This window comes from Pholis gunnellus, assembly GCF_910591455.1.
Source record: "Pholis gunnellus genome assembly, chromosome: 8".
Taxonomy (NCBI): Eukaryota; Metazoa; Chordata; class Actinopteri; order Perciformes; family Pholidae; genus Pholis; species Pholis gunnellus.
The window spans coordinates 4,023,774-4,044,705 of NC_136534.1; the positions used below are offsets into that span (position 1 = coordinate 4,023,774).

General features: G+C 41.7%; 1 protein-coding gene across 3 annotated transcripts in view; it reads right to left on the minus strand.

Moving 5' to 3' along the window:
• Window positions 1-4,342, minus strand: part of ncalda (neurocalcin delta a) — a 60,401-nt gene extending 56,059 nt beyond the window's left edge. For 2 of the 3 annotated variants that reach the window (XM_079165064.1, XM_079165066.1), the window contains exons 1-2: window positions 4,214-4,342; window positions 928-1,036 (exon numbers count right to left, since the gene is read on the minus strand). The gene's annotated coding sequence lies outside the window, so the exon portion shown is untranslated. The remainder of the gene's footprint in view (window positions 1-927; window positions 1,037-4,213) is intronic. The other variant, XM_079165065.1, reaches the window with a different exon arrangement.
• Window positions 4,343-20,932: the final 16,590 nt, after the last annotated feature.

Below are 20,932 nucleotides of genomic sequence, written 5' to 3' on the forward strand. Positions count from 1 at the left end.
CGTTTTTACTGTTTACAGCCTTCTACCTGATATGAGATGAGCAGCATGTTGTTCATTATATGGACCTACATTCATTCATTCAACAGCTGTAGCATACTGGAGCTCACAAGCTGAGCTCAAAGTGCAGATTCAGAACTATGACGGTGACGAGATTAATATCTATCTGATATGAAACAATCAAATTGACATGAGCTGAAGAGTCAACACTCGCAGTAGTACAGTGGTGTCAGAGTGATGCGTCTTCATAAACAGAACCAGCAGCAGGGAGCACATTGACCAGACAACAGGGAAACTTTGAGCCGTTACGAGTGATCACCTCTTGTCACGTCATTTCACCAGTGATGGCGACAGTCGGCTAATAAAACTCAAGCCTGCCACCACCTGTGTGTTTTACATTGCTCCTTGCTAATGTGAGGAGAGAGAAAAGTTTGATAAGAGATTCATTAGCAGCTGAGATAAACAAATCCAAATGCTTTTCCAAAATGAAACTGACTAAACCACTGGAGAAACAGACACAGTACATCTACTCCGATACTGTCAAATCTAGTGGAACTGGTCCTGAGCTGAAGTAAACCGGCTTCTTAAACAACAGTTAACTAAGTAGTGAGGCAGTCAGAACAATCTCCTCTGTAATCCACCAAGCAGTGAATTAGAAAGCTTTTCCAACCCATAATCTGAGACCACAGTGTTGACAAAGCTTTCACTAACAAATGCACTGTGTCATGATAAGTGTGCGCTCACAGAAACAGCAACGTGATGAAATGAAGTATGGGCAGATTAGTAATTCTACCGGACCGATTAGTGGTTAACCTAGGTGTGTACATCCGCGGACAGACAGACAGGTGCACGCATGCACTCACACGTTTAAACACATATCCTCCTTCCAGGCGTAACAACCACTATAATTCTTGTAGTTCTGTCACTCACCAGGTGGAGCAGCCCAGGTGAGTGGTTTCAGACTGCTGGGTCACTCCGTCTAGAGTTCGGGTTCACGGCGTCCTTCCTTGTCCACCAATGACCTGAAAGTTAACAGCACCTGATGAAAGATGAAGACACACATTTTTCAACCTCAGTTTTACTGCCACATTTGAAGTCACACTGGTATTCAAATGACCGGCACATAACCAGTGTGTCTGCACTTACTATGTAATGTGGATATGTGCTGTAGTGTACATGTTTGTGACTCTGCGTGGGTCGGGGTCACCGACCTGCAGACCCAGCAGAAGCATGAGATCCTGGTGTGACTTCAGAGTCCATACATGGGGTCAGAGGACACACCGGCTGAAGGTCAAGCTAGGATGATGTTACTGTACGACCTATCAAAGCTGCTCATACACACACAGACTACTCTACTCCACGCTTACTGAGGCTATTTAGTACTGCTGGCAAAAAAATGACAAGCAGAAGAATTATTTATCACAAGGATCAGAGCTCATCATACACAGCAACGTGAGATCATCAACTGGGTTTGCAATAAAACTAGGGGTGCACAATTAATTAATTTGTACTATGGCCTATTTTCAAAATCGCAGGGTGCAATATTTGCGAAAGGCGAAACGTGTGTCAAACTGTTTAATGTAATATTGTGGTGCTGCAGAAAACATCTTTGTTTAGTACAGATCTCACCCTAATCAATTAAATAATAATTAAACATTATCATTCCCTCTAATATCACTAGAATGTCAGTCAGAGTTGGCGGTGCTGAGAGAAGGTAAGTCTATATGATATCAAACCAGATGTTGCGCAACATTCATGGACTTGCATTCATTTGAATGGCCATTTATGTTTAATCATTTTCAACAACATTTTAAACTACAACAGACTTCCGATTTCAAACAGCAACACGGGCTACTGTGTGTCACAGCAGCCACAGTAACTAATGCACGAGGAGATGTGTGAGATATGTGACCCATAAGCAGAGCATGAGTGTATAATAATGCAGGACAGTGAGGAAGCAGCCATTTCACTCAGGAGCCGAGTGCAGAAGTTCATAGGACACCGCTGTCCCTGTTAACACTGGCTCCAGTCAGCACTGAGGTTCATACACTCTGCTGATAAACTGAGAATTATGCAGTTACAATCACACTAAATGATGTACTTGTACACCATTGAACACCACTGAGTTTAACAAACAGGTTAGCTAGACTGAAAAAGAAGAAGCTTTATTTCTCCATCATAATCCATCCATCCATTATCTGTAACCGCTTATCCTATTCAGGGTCGGGGGGGCTTGGGGGGGTGGAACAGGGCTGACTCCCATCATAATCCCCTCTTGGTAGAATTTGACCAAATGTACCATTAAGCCCCAGCTCCTCCTCCTCTCCGGCCCGCTGATGCTGACTGCAGCTATCAGGAATAGCATCCTGACGATGTGTGCCCCAGATGTTGGCTCATCTGGCTCCCTGTGCATGTGATAAACTGGTGCGAAATCAGCCATCGGGGGAGTGCTACCGCTGACTTCTTGTCATTGATCTCCACAAAAAACACCTCCTTAACACTGCGACCAGACGTTCTGCACGTATTTAGCATATCAGACACGTGTTCACACTGGCGCACATTTTTAGAGACGTGCTGAAAAACTGTTTCTGACAGTTGAGGGAAATTGATGATCACAACCTGAGCATGTTAAACCACAACTCTACGCTCCGCTTGTCCATAGTGGTGTAGGCAGTATCCTCAGTAAATGATCATGCAAATATATAAAAGTAATATTCCCACCAGATCCATAACACTGACTGTAACTTCTATCTACCAGAGGTGTAAACATGCATTTCAGTTACTCAACTCACTGACTGGTTGGCTGATAGAAAACAAATAAACTGGTTTACCATCGAAGATAGAAGTGAAAAAGACAAATGTTTGCATCTCAAAAGTGAAGATTGCTGCTCACCTTGTATCTCATCTCACATCATGGTAAACTGAATAATTGTGTCATTGTGTGCTCAACGAACTTAAAACAAGCTTTTAAAAAAATATATGTATTTATGGATGTTTTATTGGCCAATTAATTCATTAATTGAGAAATTAATAAACAGATTAATTGATAACGATAAATAAAATTATATTAAAAATACTTAAACCTAACCTTTTCCCTTCATAGACTCCACATGTAGCCTTAATGTGCGGCAATAGTGCAACCGATACTGGATTTTAGAGGAGTTAAAAATCCAATACAACATAAACATTCCTGATCCTTTAGAATTTGTATTTTATTTGAATTCTTTTAAGAATTGTGACCAAGTTGCATAATAAGCGGGACATTTTACAGTTGCTCTCTGGTGGACAAACAATATAATGGTGAGGCATCTCTGTAATGCAGTGATTTGCAAAATCTCTGAAAGGGAAGTATTTACCCAGACTGCACTTCAGCTTACACGCGGTTATGAAAATGGGTCCGTGGTCCTGATGCTCTGCAGCAACATTATCATTGTTTACTTGCTTTAAGTTACAACATGAGGACATGGATGACTCGTCTCAACGTTCACTGTCCAACCGTTATCTCGCCAGCACACAGCTGTGATTGTGACACATCGTCACAGACGTGTCTGTGTGTGATCTCTTGAGAAACCTCTCTCTGCTCTGCACATGGAAACAAATACATAAACAAGACATCTCCAATTCAACCTAAATTCCTCAGAGCTGTCTGCCTGAGGCACAGGAAACAAGTTTGTGTGGTAACAGGTTCTGTTGCGTTAGTTTGTATCCGCCCCAAAACACAACCTGCGGAAATCTTCGGCGCATTTTGTAAATACGCAACAATGAGAGCGTAATAATATGGTGATAAGCGTGGCACGCGGTAATAAGCGCACGCGGAACATCGGAAACCTTGTGGCATCCACACGGAGCCAGAGAAAGAAGAGCGTCTCTACCGTTACTACACAAAGCTCAACTAGCATAGCAAGCTAACATGCTACGGTCTTTTGGACGCGTCGAGGCAGAGCAACACAAGGCATGCTGAGTATACTAAAAAGAGGTAACATTGGCGTTAGCTAGCTAAACGTCTTAGAAATGCTAGTATACGTGTAAGTATGTTTTACGAGACTTCTTTCATTGTAACATAGGTAAAGAAGATGTAGTAACGTTACGTTACATGTTAGTGACTTAACCACAACGTAACAACGTTTTCTTGAGTCTAAATGAGGGTCCGTAAGAAGAAACAAGCCAATAAGAGCTTTAAACGCTGTAACTTGCTAACCTCAAACAGGAGACGTACCACTTAGATTAGAAATGTCACCGAAGGTATCTTCTTCTTTATCTGCCGGTAACGTGCACGGTTGAAGTGAAGAGCGACTCTCGGGAACACATGTATCTCCAACAAGTGTCAGCGAGTATAGAGAGTTAGAGAGTCAAAGATATCGTAAAGTGAAGATGTGCTGCGTGAGAGGGAAACGGGCTCATCTTCCGGCTCTACGAAATAACGCATGCGCCGTCGGACAAGACAAAAAGTTTGCCTTTAGACATTTATAAAGAAAACATGACACGAATGGTAGTTGATTTCATCAAAAATTTACATTTTCATTTATTCTCCATCCTGGAAGCAACATGTGAAATCCACGTATCGTACATTTGTGGTATCCGAAAAAAAGAGCAGAGTGTGAGTTCTGTCTTAATCTCTTATCTTGCCACCTCGAGCGTAATTTAATTACAATTTCTTTATGGGACTCTGCCGCCATCTAGCGGACAACCAGAGAAGGTTCGCCTATAGTGAGTTAATCTCTTTTGACTGAATTGCAGTTGCATTCATCACAAGCACTACAAAACTGTAACATATAATTGTAGTAAGTTCTCATAAATCACAAGTAAATATAAAAATGCCATATGTCATACATTGGAAAACAAGAAGACTCACACATAGTTAAAAATGACCATCGAGTTGAATTAACACTTCTGACTGAGTCTAATCAAAACCCCAATATTCACCAAAAGAAAATGCAGGATTTTGCGATGTATCTGGTGTTTCTGTTATTCAGCATTGAACATGTTTTTATCTGGGAACCACTCCCAGATATGGTTAGATTACTGAATGGACCTGCAGGGCACAGGCCCAGAGGCCCAGGGCCCGTCACAGAGCTCAGTTAAAACACAGGTTTGTCCTGATCATGATATTTTGCTCCTGAGTCTTAATAATATTGAGTAACTAATTCAATATTATATTTAATTTATCTATCATTTCATTTCATAAGCTTGGGGGGCTTTTACATTTACTTTATTGTATTTGCACACAAAAACCCCATAAAATCCAGATAATCATTCCTCTAACTAAGGAGGAAAACAAACAATGATAAAAAAGGGGGGAAAAAATCAAACCATGCAAACATAATTAAGAAAAATACAACAAAAAATAAACTACATCAGGGAGCACACAAATTGTCCGTCTGTTCATCTTCAAAGTGAAACTTACCTTTTGATCACCAGAAGTGATGTTATTGATACGTACAAACACATCTTTTCTTTCAACAGGTGAAGATTGATCATTTCTGGGCTTTTACCGCCAGATGTGCCGAGAGCTTCACTTCTCTCCAGCTGTCATGGTGTTGTGCTTTACACCAGCAGGTGGGGATCAAGTGCTGTGCTTTACGGTACGTCCCCATTTTCTACATGCTACTTCATCTCATGCAAGTTAAACCTGCCAAGAAGATTGAGCCCCTTCATTGAATTGCATCCGTCCTGTTCTGCAAACATTTCTCTGTGCATACATACAGTCAGTTAAAAGCTAAAAGGCCGAAGACCACACATATCAAGGAAGTTGTATCAATTGTATCGCATATGTGTGTGTGTGTGTGTGTGTGTGTGTGTGTATTAGAGGCGTTTTGGTCCTCAGATATGTGGCTGTGTTTTTATGTTGGTAAACGCAGGTTACCTCGTGTAACCCCTGCCTCTGTTTAGATCAAAATAATGATGCTTATTAATCTTCTGGCACTTTTTCAAACCTCACTGCGACTGGATCTCACGTATACATTTGTCACCCCCCCACCCACCCCCCCCCTTCCTCACCCATGCATCAGTCAGATCTGTCTATAAATCTGCTCTCACTTTAATGAGTAGAGAGGTAATCAACAAGAAGTGATGCCAGGCGTGGCAATAAATTCTGCAGGAATGCTAATTGGGGTTTTGAAGGGTCAGAGGACTGTGCCCGAGACATAAAGCACCCTGTCACATGCTTCTCTCACAATGTGCTTTTCATCTCACGCACCAATGTTTGTTCCATTAGGGCACTGAATCAATCAACGTTAATAGATTTTAGCATTAAAAAAAAATATATTCTTTTATATGTTTCTTTGGTTTAAAGGCTGCTTGTATTTTCATATCTGATCTTATTCTTCATTCTTATAGAAAGCATAACAAATAGTTATCATGGAACATATCTGTGATGCTTAATGGTTTAATTGAAACATTGAGAAAATGTGGAGAAAAGCTCTGCCGGATGTGGTGGAAGAAATGTAAAGATTTCATCATCTATTGTGCCGGGCCACAACAAATCCACCTTTTGTTCGGCTGAATCTTAATTACGGTTAATCACAATTAACCAGCCAATAAAGTAGATGGAATTAATGGACAATCGGGGGGCCAAATGACCATTCTTTACCCTAACAAAAACCCAAAGAATGGAGGCAGAGACAGTTCTATAAAAAGCAGGGCTTGGTGATCAGAGGAGAGCCTCCAAATGGCCCCCAAAAAAACAAAAGAAATGTGTCCGGAGGGGAGGATTACATTTATCGGGGCTGCAGAGCCGCCGTGCAGACAGAGACGGGATCACAGAGGGATAACTCACAGAGAGCAGGCTTAGCGGAAAGAAGCCGAGGCAATCTGAGGAATAAAAAGAGCAAATGCATGAAATAGGACAAAAAGTTTTTTTCTTTTAATTATTATTATTTCCGGTTGTATTTTGGAACATGAAATTGCTAATTATGTCAACAATGATTCCGTAAAATTGTTATCTCCAGAAAAGATTTGCCGGGCTTTTTTTTTCCTTCTTTCTTTTTTACTGCGTGCAGCATTTTAAAATGAATTAATTAGGCGATCACTGCAATTACTGTTTATATTGTTGTTAATGAGCCCAAAGGCAAGCGAGCTGCACTCATCCAAATTATACTCACGAGGCACGGAGCCAAGAAAAGGTCTCAAACCGCAGTGTTAAACATTCCCAGAGTCACACTGGAACCTTCCATTTCCTCTTCACAACACATCTTTCCCATTAATCTAAATACAAGAAATACAGCTTCTAAACTTCTTGTCTTAAATGTTGTAAGTCCAACACAGCACCGCTGACCTGCCACAGTTTAATATGTGCATAAAGCACAGACCTCAGATCACAATCACTCTGTCACTTTGCTAATTTTGACCATTTCACGTTCCACTTTGTCAGGCATCTATCCATCTCAGCTTTATTCCCCCCGTCTGCCAAAATCAGTCTGGCATTTACTGTCTGCATCCGGAAAAGCACAATAGCTGAGCGCTATAATGGAAAGGTCTTATTGTAAATATGATAATTCCATCAGGTGCTGTAATCGGGTTTCTGAGTGAGTGACACGCACAGATCCCTGCTGCCGGAGAAATGCCGTCCTTTTGTTTATTATTGGGGAAAATGTCAAAGCTGTGGAGTTAAACAGTACAGCGGTATCACAGAGTCTGCAAGCAGGTCGAAGCACTTTCACCCCACAGTCACACACATTAGAGCAGACAGCGTGTGGATGAACGGATAATGCTTCTTTCTTTCCTTCTTTCCATATTTCCTTCTTTCTTTCGTGCATCACTTTAATACGTGGTGTAAATAGGTATGAAAATGACCTTATGGTAACACTTTCTATGTCTATAATGCATTATAAACATTCTTAAAATGAATTATTATGTATAATTACAGTTAGAAGCACCCATAAGTGTGCATAATACTTCATAACAACACATCATAAAACATCGTATGCCAACTTATAAGGTCAAAGATCAAACTATTTGATAGAATTGCTGGTCGACCATAGTGTGTTATTATATTATAATTCCCCTAGTTGTAACATATTCTCATATTCTACATTATAATATTTTTTATAATGTATTATAGCCACTGTCATAATGCCCTATAATGAGAAACTATAAAGTGGCCGTTGTTTGCGTTAAGTATTGTGAAAGAACAACACACAAAACATCGTAAACTTAATTTTCACTTCGTCAAGTAAAGACATAAATCACCCTCATCCTGCTCTGCTCATGCTCTCAGTGAATCTGTGAATGTGGTCCATAGAATCTCATACAAAACGTCCACAACCCAAAGTTCATCAACTGAAGATACACATCGAGCAATTGATCCACTTCAGCCTTATGCACATGGTGTGTGTGTGTGTGTGTGTGTGTGTGTGTGTGTGTGTGTGCGAGACAGAGAGACAATGAGAAAGAGAAAGAGAATATGTTACACTTGTGTTTCTTCATCCAGAGTTGATGAAGCCGTCCTGCTTCCTGCTGTGAAAGAACAACAGCAACAAGAAGAAACGTGCCGAGAAAAGATCTTTCCGTCGCCTTGGTAACCACCATGCAACCCCCTGCTTCGGATACACACAACACAGACTACACACAGACACACAAAAGAACACAAGTTGTCTGTAGATAGTGACGGCCGCTCTGAGGCTGACGGAAGTGTTGTAAAAAACGTGCATGAAAGCAACAATCTGCATGAAAGTGATTCAAACCGCAGACATTAGAGTCATTAATCATTAATCAGACGCTTTGATCCACAGTTCAGACTGGAGCACAACTCTACACCGTAGGCTCAGCTACAGGAGCACTGTCAGGGTTAAGTATCTTGCTCAAGGACACATTGACACGCAACTAGTGGAACCTGAGCTAGGCATCGAACCGCCGATCCTCTGGTTGAAGGACGGCTGCTCTCCACTTCGCCACAGTCGCCCACACACCTGACACCTGTTGCACAGTCAGCGGCTGATTGAGAGACAGAAGAAGAAAACAAACGCTTGGATGTTGATGGCTACGCTACTTAGTTTGTGCTCTAGCTGAACACAAGAAGGGAAAATGGCCTCCATTTTTTAAATCCAATAAACAGAAAATTCACTTTCACTCTCATAGTTACAGCTTAAACTCCTGTGTGCTCAAGTCATGGTAAATACAATGTTTACAACTGCATATGAATGTAGATGAACCAATACCAGTGTGTGTGTGTTTGTGTGTGTTTGTGTGAGCAGAAGCTTCAATTGTTAAGTTTAATTGTGTAACATGAACATTGTTGTTTTTTTTCTCTCATTTCTTCCATATTGTGCTCCGTAAAGAATCCCCATCATGCACTGCGAGAGGTTTCTGGTTGTCAGAAACGATGGCACACATGAAGCAGAGTGTGTGCTGCTTTCAGCCGGCAGCGTGAGGAGAAGGCGACGAGCGGAGCTGAACCCGGCCCTGTGTGTTCAGGGTGGGGCCGAGGGCCGAGGGCCGGGCAGCTGCAGCACCGACACCAATCAGCAGCTCTGATTGAGACGCTGCCTCAAAGCCGCTCTGACTGGGACCAGATGGAGCACGGAGCCCTATTTGCAGAGGGTCACGCATGCAATGCATGTAGGAACTCCTGCAGTCTGCACGAAACAGACACACCTAGGACAGGAAAGAAAGAGATCTGTGGCTCTCTCAATTAACATCATCATATTCGTCCACGGCCGACCGGCTGTGTGTGTGTGTGTGTGTGTTTGTCTGCAATGTTTGTCTGCAATTTCACACGGTTTAAGTGACTGAGCGAAAATACTGCACTGCAAGCAGGATTTAAAATCACAGGAAATACTGCACGTGTGCCAGAATGACATTACTCGTGACAATAATAACATGAAGACACTCCAAGCTAACCAAGCTGGTGCAAACAGGAAACACATAAGCGTGAAAAACCTCACATTTACGTCCACAAAGTGACGGGGAAATGGTGAAAGGAAAATGTATCTGAAATGCAGAGGTGCCATTTCATTGTGTGCAATTATTTTCATATTGCATATTAATACATTTCCTTACACTCACCCCACCCCCTCGTCCTCTCAGACGTTTATCTAAATAGATGCTCTCTAATTACTGTGTCTGGCGGCCTTATTATTCTTTGAGGGTGATATTTTCCTGTGATGAAAGGCGGAGAAGGTCAATCTCAACAGAGGACCCATGGGAGAGAGCAGGACGAGCAGAGGCTCTGTTGGTGTTTACCTGTGTGCCATGTGCATTACACTGCAGCGATAGGCGTTAAAGGGACAGTGCGCTCCAAAATCAGAAAGGCACATTTTTCCTCTTACCGGTGGTGCAGTTTATCAATCTAGCAGTACGGAGTATAGATGCATGCTTCGTTCTGCGTAGTGATACAGCTGGCGGGTGTAGTTCGGTAGAAAGAAAATAGTTCCAACATGAAACTGCTCACAACAAGGACTGTGGATTATCTTGAGTAACCGGGTCATGATTTCTGGAAAGAGACATTGCTGTTGAGTTTTAAGCACCACAAGCTGAGTTCCATCTAGTCCCATTATATATTATTATATTATTATATATTATATTATATCGGAGAGAAGGCAGACATCTCTACGGCTAATATGACTTGAACTAGGCAACTCACACCAAAAATATCTAGATTGACAAATAGCGTACAGTATAGAGGGAAAATGATGGATTGAAACTCGAGACCCCCTGAAAGCCTCTATTGCTAAAAATGTAGGGATCTCTAAAATCATAAGACAATTATTTGTTACTTGCAATTGTCACTAAAATAAATACTTCTACTATTTTACTCAAGTTAGATTCTGAATGCAGGGCTTCTACTTAAAACATAGTTATCTTCACCGTTGCTGTTGTTTGCACTGTTGGCACCGTTAGCTGCTAGTTGTCGGCTCAGCTGTCGCCATGTTGAGAGCCGTGCAGAGGCAATCCTTCCATCATAGATGCGTTGTGAAGCAGGAATTCAGCCCCTTTAAGTGAAAGATTCTTCTGAAATCATTTTACATGTGCAGAGGATTTTGCTAACGATAATCTGCTTTGACTAGCTACCACAGTGGGGAATATTCACAGGAAGTTAAAGCTGATTCACCTTAAATAAGTCAAGTGTCCTCCAGAAAAGAATGTGAACGTGATTCCTTTGAGTGTGAGGAAATGATGCACATCTATACTATAAATGAAATAAGGGGAGTTGCCACATCATTCCACATCCTCTGCCCTGTGTATGAAAGAAATTGTTTTTGTGCGCATTTTAGCAGATTAGATAACAGATAAGTACACAAGCATCTGCTGTGTGGGAAGAATAGCTGTGAATTCAGTCTGTTACAGTCACACATTTAGTCTCCATGCTTCCATTTTAAGAATGTCAGTATTAAAGAAATAATTAGCTCCATATTTACAGTTGAAATGCTATTGTTTAACCTCTGCTTCGGCTTTGAACAACCCAGTCATCACATTGTAAAATATGGCAGAGCCGAGACACATTATGAAATTACAATCACAAAAAGGCCAAGAAACCTATTTCTTCTCTGAATATTGTCCCTCAGGAGAACCTACATGTGTGGATTCTGTGCATATTTCTGCAGTGTACATGTTTTTGTTCATGCTTTCATTGAGTGGTCATGCAATTCTTTTTCAAAACAAAGTGCAACATGGAGCAGATTCTTATCGCCTATCTTCATGATTTCCTATGTTAAGAATTTCATATTGCGAGTGGATAAATCTGTGTGGGAAGACAATATGAAGAGAGCACTGTTGCTGTAGATTTAGCTCATTGTTCTGCAGAGCTTTGTCACCAGTGGAAAATACAGCCTGCTTTCTGTTCCCTTTTGGCTAACGTAACAGTGATTATTCAGTGGTTGCTCTCGTGACAGACAGCGGTAAAGTCATACGAAACGAAATGAAGCTGAAATGAACAAAAATATTTGTTATAGCTGAGGCAGCAGGGTGGCGTAGGAGGAAAGGATACTCGCCTATAAATACTGGCCCACGGTTTACGGCCCATTAGTCCGCACATGCACTGCTGCTGAGCTACATTATAAATGGTGTTCTTATCTGCTCACCCTCTGGTCAGTTAAACCCTGGAGAGGGTCCTGTAAAGTAAAGCATAGTCTGTATAACATGAAGCTTCTTGTCAACATTCTCCACAAAGCTGCTGCAGAGTTCCGTATAGTGAGAAAATAGGACCATATAATTGCTTTAAGCCTTCTGGATTTGAAGACCAAATGATTTCAGTGTTTAAATACCCAATAGATGTCACGTGTTATAAACATATGCAGCTCTAAGATAGAGACACAACTCAAAGTTGTAGGTACTGCATGTTCAAATGAGTCATTGAATTTTGAAATGCCGTAAAAGATGCCTTTAATGGTCTTCATTCAGAGACCATTAAATATCACACCAAAAAAACGTTTAACTGGTTATAAAACAGTCTCAATGTAATTCTGGAGCAGAGCTTCTCACCGTTCCTCAGTCCAGATGGGACCGGCCGAAGACAAGGGGGTGGTCGGGAGGATCTTTCCCGTAGTCCAGGACGACCTGGACGTTGACTTTGGCCGGACCTTTCAGTGCGTAACAGCCGGCCGACAAAGAGAAGCTGCAGCAGGGCAGCAGTGTCCGTCTGCGGCTGCAGGACCTGGAGCCTACCGCCCACATCCTGGAAGCCAACACTGACACCACGCTGGCTGGAGGTCCAGGCCATAGTGCTGGGCCCGCTGGACGGAAGGGAGGCACGGTAGAACCAGAACCATGAGCGGGGGCAGACTGTCAGACCCTGCTGCAGTAAAATGTTTTCTAAAGCGAGTCTGGCAGCTGCAGATCATTATGCGGCGGTGTACATGGAAACACAACCACTTTTTTCCACAAGAGGCGCCACATTAAACACCAAATGAAAGTTCCTTGTACTAGCTTCATAGACCGTATTCAAGAAGTGGCACAGTCATCGTGACGTCACCCATTGGTTTGTGGACTGACGTTTTTGAAGCCTTGAGTTTGGCGTTTTGGCCGTCGCCATCTTGGATTATGGCCGTCACCATTTTTGCTTTTTTCACCATGAACAGAAGTGACCATATTTGGACTGTGGAGGAGTGACGAAGAGACTGCGTACCCGGCTGTGGTAGGGTAGCAACCTGTCAATCAAAAGGTAGCCCAGCCCTAAAGCCTCCCCTGCTTTATGGTCTGTTTGACTCTAAATGGACCACAATTTACTAAATGAACATCATGCTGTATTGAAGAATACTTGAAACTAGAGATTGAGACCATAAACTCATGTTTACAATGTTTCCTGAGGTAATAAATCAAGAGGGAAGTAGAGTCATTTTCTCATAGACTTCTATACAACCAGAGGAGTCGCCCCCTGGTGGATATTAGAGAAAATACAAGTTTTAAGACACGTCTGCATTGGCTTCACTCTTCAGAACCTGAGTAGCTATAAGATGTCACGCACTAAAAAAACATGTTTTATCCAAAAAAACTCTTTGCTGATCACAAAAGCTATTTAGATGCAGGGTCAAACGTGATCCCACTGATACATGACACACTTGTCATTACCTGAATGGCTACATTGTGTTAGCAAGTTAAGAAAGGGTGCTGGATGAACATAACGTCATCTATCATTTTGCTACTTTCTGAACGGTTGCAGAAGAGGTGGTTTTAATATGGTGCTTTTATGTCTGTTGTGGAGCTCTAAATGAAGTGTTTTTGACCAGTTCAGTAATTGTTCAAAGGAATGACTCTGCTGTATTTATTTCGACATGAGGCCGAGTAGTACAAGACAACATTTTCATCTAGGGTTTACACAGTACACTGCCACCCTAGCAGCTGAAAGGGTGTTGTTGTGAAGCTGACTTGACCTCTGACCCCTCCGCTGATGTACATCATCAGGGAACCGTCCAATGAGGGTCAATAAAATACCTCATTATCACGATCAGGGTCAGATATACCAGTAAAGCCCGCTGATCCCCAGAGCACCTGTATGCCCTCACATTCACGCTATATGTGTTCTGCAGTTACTCCTCGCTGTTAACCCCTGAACTCAGATGCCGTGATAGTGGCCAAGCTGAAACCTGCAATTATCACTCGCCAATCAATGGTGTAATTGCAGAGCAATGGTGGACTGCGAGGGGAAAAGGAGGGGTTCGCTGGCGGCACCATATCGATTTCCCTCAAACCAATTAGTTGGTTTCCACCACTTTGGAGTGTTGGTCCCCAGCCATCTGCTTCTGTAATACAGAGAGGAGAAAACATACAGTTGTTTAGATTGTACGCTGCACGGATCCACTTCCTATCTGTGTTTGCGTGGATGCTGATAGAATCCAAATTAGGATCTTTGTCCGTAAACACAGTTTCATGTATTTTGTGAGAAGCACATACTTTGTAGAGAAGTGAGTTTCATTTGGTTGCACACTGCAATCTCACCCGCTAACTCCTATACACTACATCTCTAAATATACACTTGATGGCTACATACATGACATCGTGCTAACATGGATGAAGCTCTATACATGTTCCAGGCAAATAGCCAGGACCACAGCAGTCCAATAATAGATGATAATGAATAATAAAGAAGCATTGTTCTTGTATTGCATGCTTATAGCCGGGACTTGTTCGGTAAATGTAACCCCATATCAAGTAACAGGTTTTGCTGTTTCACCCATTAACATCCATTCATTTACTGAAGGCAAGGGCTACCATGCAAGGTGCCACCTGCCCATCAGGACTAACATTCACACACCGTAGGCACAGGTTACAGCAGCAAAGTCTCTTGCCCAAGGACACATAGACGTTGACTGGAGGGGCCGAGGAACTAAGCGCCGATCTTCCGATTGAAGGACGACCCGCTCTTCCTCTGAGCCTAGAACATGTAACAAACTAATGTAATTAGTGATGTGCTCCTTACTTGGAAGTAACGCTCACTTGCTTTCATGGGTAGCAAGCTAGTTAGCCGGACACGCTAACAGTTAGCAGTTTATGCTAAAGGAAAGGCAAGTTTATTTGTATCGCACATTTCAACAACAATGCAATGCAAAGGGCTTCACATAAAACCATTAAAAGCATCAACACATAAGGCAAAAGAAAAGGAGATTTAAAAACAGCTAAGAACATTCATTGAAACATTAAAAGCAGTCATTAAAACACTAAAAAGCTGTGAAAGAAATAAAATACAGTAGTAAAATGCAGAAATGCAGGAAATTGATTAATATCATTGAATCTGGTTCAATTAAAGGCAGCAGCAAACAGGAAAGTCTTCAATCTTGATTTAAAGGAGCTGAGGGTCTTTGGGGCATTCTGGGACTTTGTTCCAGATATGTGGAGCAGAACAACTGAACACTGCTTCTCCATGTTTAGTTGTGACTCTGGGAACAGGAAGTAGACCGGCCCCAGACCACCTAAGGGGTCGGGATGGTTCATAAGGTAGCAGCACATCACAGATGTATTTTGGCCCTAAACCATTCAGTGCTTTATAAACCAGCAGCAGGATTTTAAAGTCAGTTCTTTGTTGGACAGGAAGCCAGTGCAAAGACCTCTGAACTGGAGTGATGTGATCCACTTTCTAGGTCTTAGTGAGGACTCCAGCTGCAGCTTTCTGATGGACTTGTTACAGAGACCTGTAAACACACCGTTACAGTAGTCCAGTCTACTGAAGATGAATGTATGGACGAGTTTTTCCAAATCCTGAGACATAAGTCCTCTAATCCTTGATATGTTCTTCAGGTGATAGGAGGCTGATGTTGTAATTGTCTTGATATGGCTGTTCAGGTTGAGGTCTGAATCCAGAACTACACCTAGATTTCTGGCTTGGTTTGTGGTTTTTAACATCAGTGATTGAAGCTGAGCTCTGACTTTCAATCGTTCATCCTTGGTACCAAAAACAATGACTTCTGTTTTATCTTTGTTTAATTGAAGAAAGTTCTGACACATCCAGTTGTTGATTTGTTCAATGCATTTACCCAGCCCTTGTATGGGATTATAGTCCTCTGGTGATATAGTTATGTAGATTTGTGTGTCGTCTGCATAATTATGATAACACACTTTGTTGTTTTCCATAATCTGAGCTAGTGGAAGCATGTAGATGTTGAACAGAAGAGGCCCCAGTATTGAACCTTGGGGAACACCACATGTCCTTTTAGTCAGCTCGGATGTGTAATTAGCTACAGAAACAAAGTATTCTCGGTCCTTCAAGTAGGATTCAAACCAGTTGAGTACTGTGCCAGAGAGTCCCACCCAGATGTTTAGTCTTTCTAGTAGTAAGTCATGGTCGACCGTGTGGAATGCAGCACTGAGATCCAGTAATACTAAGACTGAGATTCTGCCACACTGCAGTTTAAGTGTATGTCGTTGAAAACCTTAACAAGAGCAGTTTCAGTGCTGTGGTGTCCAAAGCCTGACTGGAAGACATCAGAACAGTTATTTACGGCCAAGAAGTTGTTCAGCTGTTGAAAAACTGCTTTTTCAATTATTTTACTTAAAAATGTGAGGTTTGATATTGGCCTATAATTTTCCATTGTTGCGGAGTCTAAACTTTAGCAGTGGTTTAATAACTGCAGTTTTTAGGGCTTGTGGGTAGACACCTGAGAGAAGGGATGTGTTTACAATTTGTAAAAGATCAGTGGTCATGCAGTTTGAAATATTTTTGAAATAGTGTGTCGCTTATAATTTTGCTCTTGTTTTGGAAAGAAAAAAAACACCACCATAGAAATGGAATGAGAGGCATTCCCAGCAGGGCGGTCAGAGTGGCGGCCATTTTTCTTTGTAGCATTGCCATTTCAAAGATTTGTGACAGTTGCAAACTCATTCTATTTATATGGTTGATGCACTGTAGTTAGAGAATAGCTGTTTGGGGCAACAGCCGATTCATCTAAAGAAAAATAAGAGGACCTCTACTTTGAAATTGGTTTGGTTGTTTTCCAGGCCACCATGGTAACAAAGCTATATATATGCTCATGTGTGTTACTAGCAATCTTAGCAAGACTTGATAAGCCGGACTTAGCAGCTCTATAATCATTTTTCCTAAAATTACATGTGAAGACTTCTTTTTTTTTTCACACGTGCACAGCAACTTCCACTCCCGATGAAGAAATCCTCTGCTCATTATCCTCTCTTCGCCGAGGTGAACACACAGACACGTGTAGGCCTGGTATTGATTTTGAGAGCTATTTCCGAGATGTCTTTTTCCATTCATGCGCCAGTAATGTGTGAAAAGCCAGTCTCTCCCCCCAAGTCAAGCCATTAATGCATGCAACCTGTCCACCCAACTACAATAATAGAGCCACTTGAGATCAGCACCACAGCCTTTTTCCTCCCCCCTTCTTCTTCTTCCTCCGCTTCTTCTTCTTCTTCCTCCTCCTCCTCTTCTTCTTCTTCTTCTTCTTCTTCCAGGGAGCACAATTACAAAAAATGTCTTTCGTGCCTTTTCACAGAAAAGCTAAATGGATCTCTAATTATAATGACCTTCTGTGAAAAGGTTTGGCCATAATTGGAAAACAGCCCTGGAGTATATGACATCTTCTGCAGGAGTGGCTGTGGTGGTAAAGAGAAAGAGAGATGGAGAGGGAGAGAGATGAGGGATTTGTGAGGCGGATCAATCCTGGCATCAAAATGGCAATATGCTGAAAAACATAAGAAGAACCTTTTTCTTTTCCTCTTTCTGTGTTTCTTTTGGGGGTAAAAACAAGTTATTTATTCCAATACGCAGACGGGCACAGTGCTGATGGAATAGAAAAAATGATGATGATGATGAATGGTTGATTTTATAATAAATATTTCACTGAGATTTAGTTTGTGTGCTGCTATACAATAAAATGCAAAAGCCTAATGCTCACCTTTGAGATATATAATATATAATTTGGCGAACTTTGCCTACGGCTGATGTATGTATCGTCTGCTGTCTTTTCAGTTGAATCTAATTTAAAATATTTCCCAGTGAACTAGAGAAACCAGACAGATCTCCAAGGGAAGAGATAGAAAAAGGGAAAAGGATGGTAATTGCTGCAGAAAATTAAAAAACTCCTTTTTAGATGAGTTTTGCAGCATTTTTTCCCCCTCCTTGCTTTCCCTCCCTCCCTTATTTCTGCAGCCAAATTAACATAGGGTGACTGTTTCCACGCTTTTCATTACCAAACTAATAGATTTTAATCTATTGTTCTATGCGTTCTTTTTTCTCCGACTCATCAGAACGTGACACACACACACACACACACACACACACACACACACACACACACACACACACACACACACACACACACACACACACACACACACACACACACACACACACACACACACACACACTATGCTGTCTGTCTGCAGCGTGCACCATCCATCCTTCTCTCTTTTCTGCCTCTTTCAGAAGCCCTCACAATGGAGCTGCTATAGCGAGAAAAGAAAAACTGCTTCCTCAAGCACACTCTCTCCTTTCCTTTATTGTCTTCAACAAAGCCAGTTTATTAATCCAAAGGGGAAAGAGAAAAGAGGAAAGGCAAGAGAGGGAGAAAAGGGGAGGGGGGTGAGAAAAAATAAGAGGAGAGAGGGAGAGTGGGGTTGAACAGAAAAGGCAAGTCAAAGCAGTTTTGAGTTTCATCTCATTTTTCTTTAAGGAACTGAGGGGTGGGGAAGAAAAAAAAAATCAATTATGGAGCACACCTGAATATTATTTCGAGCACCCTGCCACCCACTCGCATGGCCGTCCCCTAGAAAACCAAATTACTCAGCAAACTTATCGCTTGCTGTAGCAGGTCCGGTATTAAAGAAAACAATCAAGCAGGCCTGGATTAATCTCTGACAGGCGCCTTATCTTTAACTTGCACCTTTGTTATTTTCTGATGAGCTGCTCTTTTTTTTTTTTTTTTTGCCACATTGTACCATACCTCACTGCATCCTTTCATTTTCTCTATGGGCCACGGAGGAGGACCTTTCAGTTTATTAAAAACCCCTTTATTTGTGAAGAACAAAGAGGAGGCAAAGGCAAACAATAAGGTCAGGCAATCTCCTTTCTGCCAGCAGTCGCTCACCTGTTATTCTGGAGTGTTATCAGTGCTGGGGAGGGATTTGCTGTAGGTGAGAGAGACGGACAGGACGGCAGACTGCTCCTGCTGCTGCGCTGCTGGAAAAAAAGACTGATTGACATATATCAGCCTCCAGCCAAAGACCTTTTGGCTGCTCTTCATATCAAAGAAAAGAGGCCTCTGGCCACTGCACACCTCTGCTGGATTGTTATACAGGAAGTAGAGATTCAGAGGGCAATGCTCCAGAGCGCGCACACACACACACACACACACACACACACACACACACACACACACACACACACACACACACACACACACACACACACACACACACATATTTAACATACACATACATGCAACCTATAAATGTGTGGAAAGATATACACCCCCCCTCCCCCCACAACCAGGAATGCATTCAAAACACATCTACAGTGCCTTTTCGATATATACTCGGTCAGCCATGGTTGCCAGAGTTACGGCAGCCTCATTTAGCCAGCGGCTGATGGAGCTGAATGGAGCGGAGATGCCTCGCAGATTGCTCTTCATTACTTACTGACGCTCCCGTCTCCCCACCATTTGTCCTTGACAGCCCAAACACAGAAAACACCTGCTATAAGTGGACACGGCCACACGTCTCAAACACAACTGCGCCGGGGTCGGGATGACGGACAGGTATTGATTGCAGGAATGAAATGCGGGCATGCATAACAATGGTGTATGTATATAAAAAAATGGTGTGATGAAGAGACCGTGACATGGCAACAGAGGGCTTTGCAGCTATGACTGAAATGTAGACTTGTTAATGTTTAAATAGAGACGGAAAACAACCCTGCAGTAAGGATGACTCACACTTTAATTGAAAATATTACAATCAGGCAGAATAAGCAGACAAGTTCAAATGTTTTTTATACCTTTTATGCGTTCAAATGTGATTCATTGGGAGTCCACACATAATGACAATAGATATTTTGGATACAGTGCTGTTTAACGCAACACTACATCCCACCCGAGAGAGGCCCCACTAGCTCCTTTTTCCCTCAGCCCATCTCATTCCTGCCTTGATTCCATTAAATTCCACCCGTCCCAATCTGAAGGGTTAAGGCTGGTGACAAGTGTTGCTGCTCACCCGCTCCCTCTTATCTCCCTCCTTCCACAGAGCCTTTCCCTCTTCCTTTGCTCTCTCACTCGTTCTTATCTCCCTCCTTCCCCTCCTGGAATCTTCCATGATGGAGAGAAGAAGCAAACAGACGCAAACACACTCGCTCGAGCACATTTATGCAGATGATGCACAATTTAACATGGCAATAAAAGATAATAAAACTTCAGTCATCTACAAACATATCTAAGATAATGTAAATGAACAAAGGGCAGGTCCATAGAAACACGTAAGACATGGCATGAAGTCAGTCCTACATTAGTTGCATTGTTTAACCAGACAGTGGGTGATGTAAATTGCTCGAATTGCACCTAAAGTGCTATTACTTCAATTTTGTTTACAGTTCTTTATGTTAAATTGATGAACTAACCTTGGTTGCTGAAAAAGCCGATAAAAATGAACAGTAAAAAACTTCTTAACTTACAATTACCCCAATGATTATATGGAGGACTTTATTAAAATGATGTAAACTAGAAAATGAAAATATAATTCCGCATTACAATTGTACACATATGTTTTGTGTTATTTGAGTGAAAAGGGTAAATGAAAATGCAATTATAAAATGTTCATTTTCACATACTTATATGGGCGTTTAATCATAATCATTAAAATAGGACATTTCATTTTCAAAGTGGTGCAAGTAGAAAATGTTCAATAATTCAAATTTGAAAAATTAAAATGTGATATAAAGAATGTAACCTCTCAATTGTGTAAGCAATTTATAATTAAAAATCATTTTCAAAGATGAAACCTGCTGTACAGTGGACAATATTCAAAACATTTGAAAATTAGAGTAAAATATAAAGATTTGATTCTA